The sequence below is a fragment of the Carlito syrichta genome, unplaced genomic scaffold (genome assembly GCF_000164805.1).
Source record: "Carlito syrichta isolate Samal-C Ts95f unplaced genomic scaffold, Tarsius_syrichta-2.0.1 Scaffold302324, whole genome shotgun sequence".
In the NCBI taxonomy this organism is placed as follows: domain Eukaryota; kingdom Metazoa; phylum Chordata; class Mammalia; order Primates; family Tarsiidae; genus Carlito; species Carlito syrichta.
In genome coordinates this window covers 625,845-633,627 of record NW_007246420.1, presented here as the reverse complement: position 1 = coordinate 633,627, position 7,783 = coordinate 625,845, and the positions used below count along the sequence as shown (strand labels likewise).

At 40.0% G+C, this 7,783-nt stretch overlaps 1 pseudogene; it reads right to left on the bottom strand.

The window, feature by feature from the left end:
- Positions 1-4,059: 4,059 nt before the first annotated feature.
- Positions 4,060-7,783, bottom strand: part of LOC103258673 — a 6,961-nt pseudogene continuing 3,237 nt past the window's right edge.

The following is a 7,783-nucleotide window of genomic DNA, read 5'->3' as shown; positions in this document are numbered from 1 at the left end:
AACTGAGTGAGACTCCAACTCAAAAAAAAAAAAAAAAAGAAAAAGTCATTGTTTTACTCTCAAAATTGTCAATAACTTTTCTTTTGAATTTAAGAGATTACCTATTCACACATTACTATAGACTCAGATGATGTTTTTCAAAACGGAAAACAGGTTATCTTGTTACACTTCCTGAAACCTATCCATTACAACTCAGAATTGTACCCCATATCTTTAAAATTTTAAAAAATTTTAAAAAGAAAAAACATCCACATGCCTTTCCTAAAAGGCTCTGCATGGTCTGTTTTTTTTTCTTCCAACTTCTTTCTAACTTTTCAAGTATCAAACACACCAGTTTACTGCTAGTCCCTGGAACTCCTTATTTTTCTGGTTAATAATAGGGTTAGTGGAGGTCATGGGGGTTTTTGCTTGTTCTTGATTTTGCTTCAGGGCCTTTGTACAAGCTCTCCTCCCTCTGTCCAAGGACACACTCCCTTCTACTTTCTGTTAATGTCATCCTATCCTTCAGGTCTTATCATAATTTCCATCTTCCCATAAAGCCCAGGAGGCAAAGGATCTGGTAGATCAATGATGGGTAGATATGGTAAACAGCATGTCACCTCTCTCTAAAGCAAGTAAATAAGTTTCTTAAATGTACTGCCTGATTGGTAAAGTAGCACTTCTCTGCATTTGTTTATTCATCAATTATTTGAGAGCAGGGATTAGCACTCAGGATGAAAACACACATTGAATATTTATAACTATCAGCATTTATTGAATACTTACTATGTTCCAGCTGTCAAGACACTGCACTTACCTGAATAAGTTTGCTGATCCTCACAGTAACTTAAGAAGTTCCCATTTTACAGGCAGTAAAATAGAATCATGACCACTAAGTACCTTGTCCAAAATCCCAGGATAGCAAGTTACAGAGCTGGGAATGAGGGCAGTCCAGGCCCAGAATCTATCTACTTCCTTAAGCGCCAAGTGTACCCCAGGACAACCCAAATCCTTATAAGGTCCAAGGATATGAAATTAAGAGACAGTGCCTGAGCTCAAGAATTTAGGCTGAAGAGAAGCAATGCAAATAAACAATGACATGTATAACTGCTCTGGGAGGGGTGAATATGATGCCATGAGAACCCACAGAAAAGATCCCCAGTCAGCCTGTGAGAAAGGTGGCCCTGACAATCTCAGACCTGAGGGGTGAGTAGAAGGTGGTCAGCTGTCAACAGGGAGAGGACAATGAGGAAATGCATGGGAGCCAGCATGCTCAGAAGGTAGGATGTTTAGGGAACAACAAGCAGGTCTGTGTTTTCTTTTCTTTTCTTTTTTGAGTTGGAGCCTCACTCTTTGTCACCCAGGCTGGAGTGCAGTGGCATGCTCATGGTCACCACAGGCTCAACCTGCTGGGCTTGGGCGATCCTTCCACCTCAGCCTTCCAAGTAGCTGGAACTACAGACGCATGCCATGATGCCTGGCTAGTTTTTGTGATTTATTGTGGAGACAAGGTCTCACCAAGTTGCCCAAGCTGGTCTCGAGCCTCTGGGCTCAGGCAATCCTCTTGCCTCAGCCTCCCAAAGTGCTGGGATTACAGGCTGAGCCACTGCGCCCAGCCCAGGTCCGTGTTTTCAAGAGCTGAAAAATAGAGTGTTAAGAGAGGTGCCAGAAAGGTAGTCAAGGGCTAGATCATGAGGGACTCTCTCATGCGATGGACAGTCAGTTTTTGCTTGTGGATGTGTTATGACTGAACTGTGAGAAAGAGACATGCCAGGAAGCTGAGTCTAATTATGAGTCCTTTATTAACGCACAAGTAAAGAGCAGGCACACACCAGAAAAACTCTTGATGCCCGAACTAAGCTAGCAAGAAGCTTATAAAGGCAAAAACCGCCTGTGGGCTACATAGCAGGGGGTGAGGGTACAAGGAACAATCTCTTGGATTTCAGTTAACAAGGCATACAATTACACAGAACTTGTGGCTAGGGAGTGTTGCAAATGGTCAACGTGATCAGCTTAAGGGAATGCAGCTGTGGGTCTGTGGTCATGGGAACGTTCCAGCAATTACACATATGCAATGGGGGTTCATTTCTAGGTCAAGCGGGCAGTTAAGATGGAAGACTTTAACAAGACGGTGTTACTTATGTTACTTATTACAGATTATTATTACTTATATCAAGCATTAAGCAAACTAGTTTTATATTAAGCAAGCTATTATAAACCATTATTGATTTTTCAGATATTGCAGATGCTCAGAACCTTAAAGAAGCACATGCAGGGTGAGGCTCTGATCTGACTTGCATTTGATAGAAGACCACTGAGGCTGCAACGGAAGTCTGCAAGACAAGAAGCAGAGATTGGTAAATGGAAGGAGAAGGAGACAAATAAGGGATGTCTCCATGAGCTAATCTTTCTTGACTGTCTAAAATGGAAGCTCTAACCCATCCTCATCTAACTCTGACATTTACTACCAGGATTTCATATGCTTCCACTGGTTTAGCTGATTGCAATGTTGTTAAACCAACTTTCCCAAGAAGCTGCCCCCTTGGTGGTGGGTTGTCAGCAGTCATTGGCCGAGAAGCTCTCCAGGGCCAATCCAGCCCCTTCCAGGTGTTTGGTCCATCTTTTCCTGCTCTGGCTCTCTGCCCACTGACAAATGTTGGTCTTTGCCTATATCTTAGGTCAGGTTTCTTGGAAGCAGAGTTGAGAGGGAGAGCCTTGTACAAGTGGCATTTTGGAAGTGTGTTCTTAGGAGGACTCTGATGAGAGGGGAGAAACAGGAAAGAAAAGAGAGCAGCTAAGAAGAGATACTTATATCCAAATGTTCCCTCAATAATGTACAGAATTTAGGCAAACTGAGACTTTTTCACATTTTCTATATGTGTTTTATTATTAACCTTTACTTTTTATTATAGGCCAATGGTTTTAAAGTATTTTGTTGGTACTGTTTTTTTTCTTTCTTTTTAGTAGAGATCTCAATCTGTCCCAGGTTGGAGATCTGTGGCACAATCGTAGTTTACCACAGCCTCAACCTTCCCAGCTCAGATGATCCTTCTGCCTCTGCCTCCCAAATAGTTGGGATTCGTGCCATGCACCACCTGTCCTGGCTATTTTTTTTACTTTTCTTTTTGTAGAGGTGAAGTCTTGGTGTGTTGCCCAGGTTTGTCTCAAACTCCTGGACTCAAGTGATACTCTCACCTAGACCTCTCAAAGTGCTGGGATTACAAATGTGAGCCACTGCGTCCAGCCTGTTAGTGGTTTTCTGATTTCTTCAGAAATTACTGACATTTCTGATTAAACTGTTGTCATATCTTTACAACTACTTATTATGTTTTGGCTGAAGAACAGTTTGTTTTATACATACCATTTTAAACTGTGATAGACATAACCAAGGATCTAAATCGACTCCTCCATTCTATGTGTGTATTAATATACTTATGTACATAGTTTTAGGTTAAAAACTTCAGTGGGGGCCTCCAAAATGTTAGGTCAGAGCTGCCTGGTGGTGTCTGTGATCTGGTGCTGCATGAAAGATGCAAAGAATTGCACAGACGTTAGGCTGGAAATATATAGTTTATTTAAAAAGTAAATTAGAGAGAGAGAGAGAGATTCCCCTTCCCAAGGTAGGGGAGGAACCCAAAGCTAGGAAGCATGGTGGCCATAACTCAAAGAGTACATGGCCTGGCCAGAATTTAACTAAAGCAATGGCAAATGGCTGCTTGAGATCAAATGCATTTTTTTTTTTTTTTTGAGTTGGAGTCTTACTCTATCACAAGCCTGGAGTGCAGTGGCACGCTCATGGCCACCCCAGCACCGACCTGCTGGGCTCAGGTGATCCTCCCACCTCAGCCTTCCAAGTAGCTGGAACTACAGGTGTATGCTACCATACCCAGCTAATTTTTTGATTTATTGTAGAAATGAGGTCTCACCAAGTTGTCCGGGCTGTTCTTGAACCTATGGGCTCAGGCAATCCTATCACCTCAGCCTCTCAGTCGAATGCATTTAAACCTTCCTTTTGATGGTGAATCATTAAGGTGATTGAGTGGTGGTCTTTTTTCTTTCTTTTTTTAAAGTTTATATAATTTAATATGCTAGAAATGAGGAAATACATAGCACATGAGGACAGGAGTACACATGGGAAAAGTAATCCGTGATTTTCTTCATTTTTGATTGTATTGCTTTCTTGTCTTCAGGAGGAAAGATTTTGACTTCAAAAGTAACAAAATATTTGAGAAGGGAATTTACATCTTTCTGTCCTCAATGGCATTCTTGTGCTATTTTCTCAGCAGTCTGCGTTTCTGGATAAAGTTTATGGTTATTGAGAAGTGTCAACACCTTGACAATGGAAGTTTTGCCTTTGGAAATGTTCTTAATATTCATCATATTGACGTGATGGCCTTTCAGCAATCTGAACTCCTTCAGCTATTGTTTCAGCATTGCCTGCCCAGATGACACAGGATCTTTGGCATAGATACACACCATTTTTTTAGTAATGACAGCAGCTTGTCATCTTTCCTAGCAAGTTCTCCCTTAATTTCTGGATGGCAGCTCATCTGCTCCTGCAGGAGGCTCCTGATGGAAGGGTGTTTGGGGGCAGAGGGGGGGATCATCTTGATTTCCTGTCCCACTCGGTTCTCCACACTGAAATTCCTGATGCATGAGTCAGTGAAGCTCCCATCCACTCATAACATGATGTCCCCAGATTCACACTGCTCATGGGAGAACTGGGTGGTGGTCTTTTCCACATCATCATGAGGGGGACAGGTAAGCACAGGGACTGATGTCAGGTGATGGATGGCAGGCAGATGGGTGGACTAGTCATATGATTGCTGCCATGTGGATGGGGTCTGTGAAGGGCTGATGAGGTTAACTTGTTTACAAAACAAGCTGGGGAGGGGGGTTGTAAAACAATTATCAACAATTTCTTCTGAGAAACTGGTTTTGTCCTTGGCTAATGATTAGAGGATAAATTAAAGTGAACTGCTAGAAAAACATGGCAAAGTTAAGCAATATTAAAATGGCTGCTCTTTGGCTATATTGTCTCCATCTTATGATTTATTCCCCATATCTTCTTGCATCTTAACACACTATTTCTATTATTATCACTTTTTGGTGACTTTCAATGCTGCTTTTTAATATATATTATATTTATATTTTTGTCTTCCATAATTATGTTATTTATACCTCTTTTCCTTATTAATTTTTTTACTGGTATCCCTAGTATTTAGAATATGCATTTTAAAATAATCTGCATCTATCTTCAAATAATATTACACTGTGGTAGGACCCTTTACAGAGAAATGGAACACCAAGGATTCTTTGCCAGGAAGCAGCATTTATTTGTGCCAGCACAGGCCCAGCGGATTCACATCCAAAGGCGGAGCCCTGAATGCAGTGGGGCGTTGCCTTATGTACTTTTCGCTAACTTCTTTCTACATTCTAGCCCCTTTGTCTCCCTAATATAGCAGCATACATTTCGACTGGGTATTTTATGGCACAGGGTTGTAACAGGGTTATGCATGCACACTTAGACATTGACTACACCACCGTTATTTTCTCTTTGTTCTGGGAAGGCCCTTACCACAATACTGCTTCAACAGCCTTGGAAGACACTTTAGCAGCATATTTCTAGTGTTTTTCTCCCATTCTGTGTGCTATTCTATCATATATTTCAGCTTTCCACAAGCTAAAAATATAGAACAGCAGCATTACAATTTGTTGCTTAAATAATATTATCTTTAAAAAAATTTTTTTTTTTTGTAGAGACAAGGTCTCACTATGGTGCCCAGGCTGGTCTCAAACTCCTGGGCTCAAGTAATCCTCCTACCTCAACCTCCCAAAGTGTGGGATTACAGGTGCGAGCCACCAAGCCTAGCCTAATATTATCTTTTAGAGAAACAAAAATAAAAAGTGGTTTTGTTTTACTTTCTTTCTTTTCTTTTCTTTTTTTTTTTGAGAGACGTGGTATCACTGTGTCACCCAGGCTGGAATGCAGTGGCACAATCATAGCTTACTGTAGCCTTGAACTTCTGAACTCAAGTGATCCTCCTGCCTCAGCCTCTCGAGTAGCTGAGACTACAGGTATGTGTCACCATGCCAAGATAAGTTTTAAAATTTCTTTTTGTAGAGATTAAGTCTTGCTATATTGCTCAGGCTGGTCTCGAGCTTCTGGCCTCAAGCAATCTTCCCACCTAAGTAAGTCTCCCAAACTGCTGGGATTACAGGCATGAGCCACCACACCAGGCTGGTTTAACTCTCATTTATTTCATTTCCAACTCTTCCTTCTTTGTACAGACACAAATTTCTGACTATGTCCTATTCCTTTTCCCTCCATAATTTTCTTTAGAGTTTGTTGTAAAGAAGATCTGCTAGTGGTTGGACATGGTGGCTTATGCCTGTAATCTCAGCACTATGGGAGGCCGAGGTAGGAGGATTGCTTGAGCCCAGGAATTTGAGACCAGCCTGTGCAACAAAGCAAGAACCCGTCTCTACAAAAAAAAAAAAAAAAAATTCTAGTAATAAATGCTCTCAGTTCTTACCTGTTGAAGAATCTTTACTTCTTTTTCATTCTTTGGTAATGATTTTACTAAGATATAATTCACATACCATTCAGTTAATTCATTTAATGTGTTCAATTTGGGTTTTCAGTGTAGTCACAGAGATATGAAACCATGAACATGGACAATTGTAGAACACTTTCATCACACCAACGTGAATGCCCACACACTTTGGCTATTATCTCCAATTCCTCCTACTACCCCTCTACTTAGAAAACCACTAATTTACTGTCAGTTTCTATAAATTAGTCCCCACTGAAAATTTATAAGAAATTTCATACGAGAGGAATCATAAATATGTGATCTTTTGTATTGGCATCATTCATTTGGCATAATGTCTTCAAGATTGATGTATATTGTAGCACATATCAGACTTTTTATTTTTGCCTATATCATTACTGAATGATATTTTGTATATGGATCCACCACATATTATTTATCCATATATGAGATGAAAATTTTTTTGTTTCCAGCTCTTGGCTATGATTAATCATGCTGCTGTAAAGATATGCATATAAACTGTGGGAACACGTTTTCACTTCCTTTGAGACTATACAAAGAACTAAAATTGCTAGGTTCTACAGTACTCTGTATCCTTCTGAGGAAATATTAGACTGTTTTCCAAATTAAATGTACCATTTTCCAGTCTTACCATCAATATATGTAGGTTCCTGTTTCTCCACATCCTAGCCAATGTTTGTTATTGTTTATCTATTTCATGATTCTAGTCATCCTAGGGGTGTTTGGTAGAATCTTATTGGGGTTTTAATTCACATATTCTTGATAATTAAAGATGTTGAACATTTTACAAGTATTTAGTAGCCATGTGTATGCTTTTTTGAGACATATTTATTCAGTTACTTTGACCATTTTAAGTTGGCCTATTTATCTTTATATCATTGAGTTGCAAGACTTCTTTATATATTCTAGATACAAATCCTTTATTAAATATATGACTTACAATTTCTCTCATTTTGGGGGGAAACCTCACTTTCTTTATGGTGGCTTTTGAAGCACAATGTTTTACCATTTGATTATGTTCAATTTCCTTTTTTGATGTTGTTGCTTTTGATTTTGGTGTTATATTTAAGAAATACTTGCTGACTATAGAGTCCAGATGTTTTAAACCTATATTTCCTTCTTTTTTTTTTTTTTGAGTTGGAGTCTCACTTTGTCACCCAGACTGGAGTGCAGTGGCCACTCCCGGCCACCGCAGCCTCGACCTGCTGGGCTCCAGCGATCCTTCCACG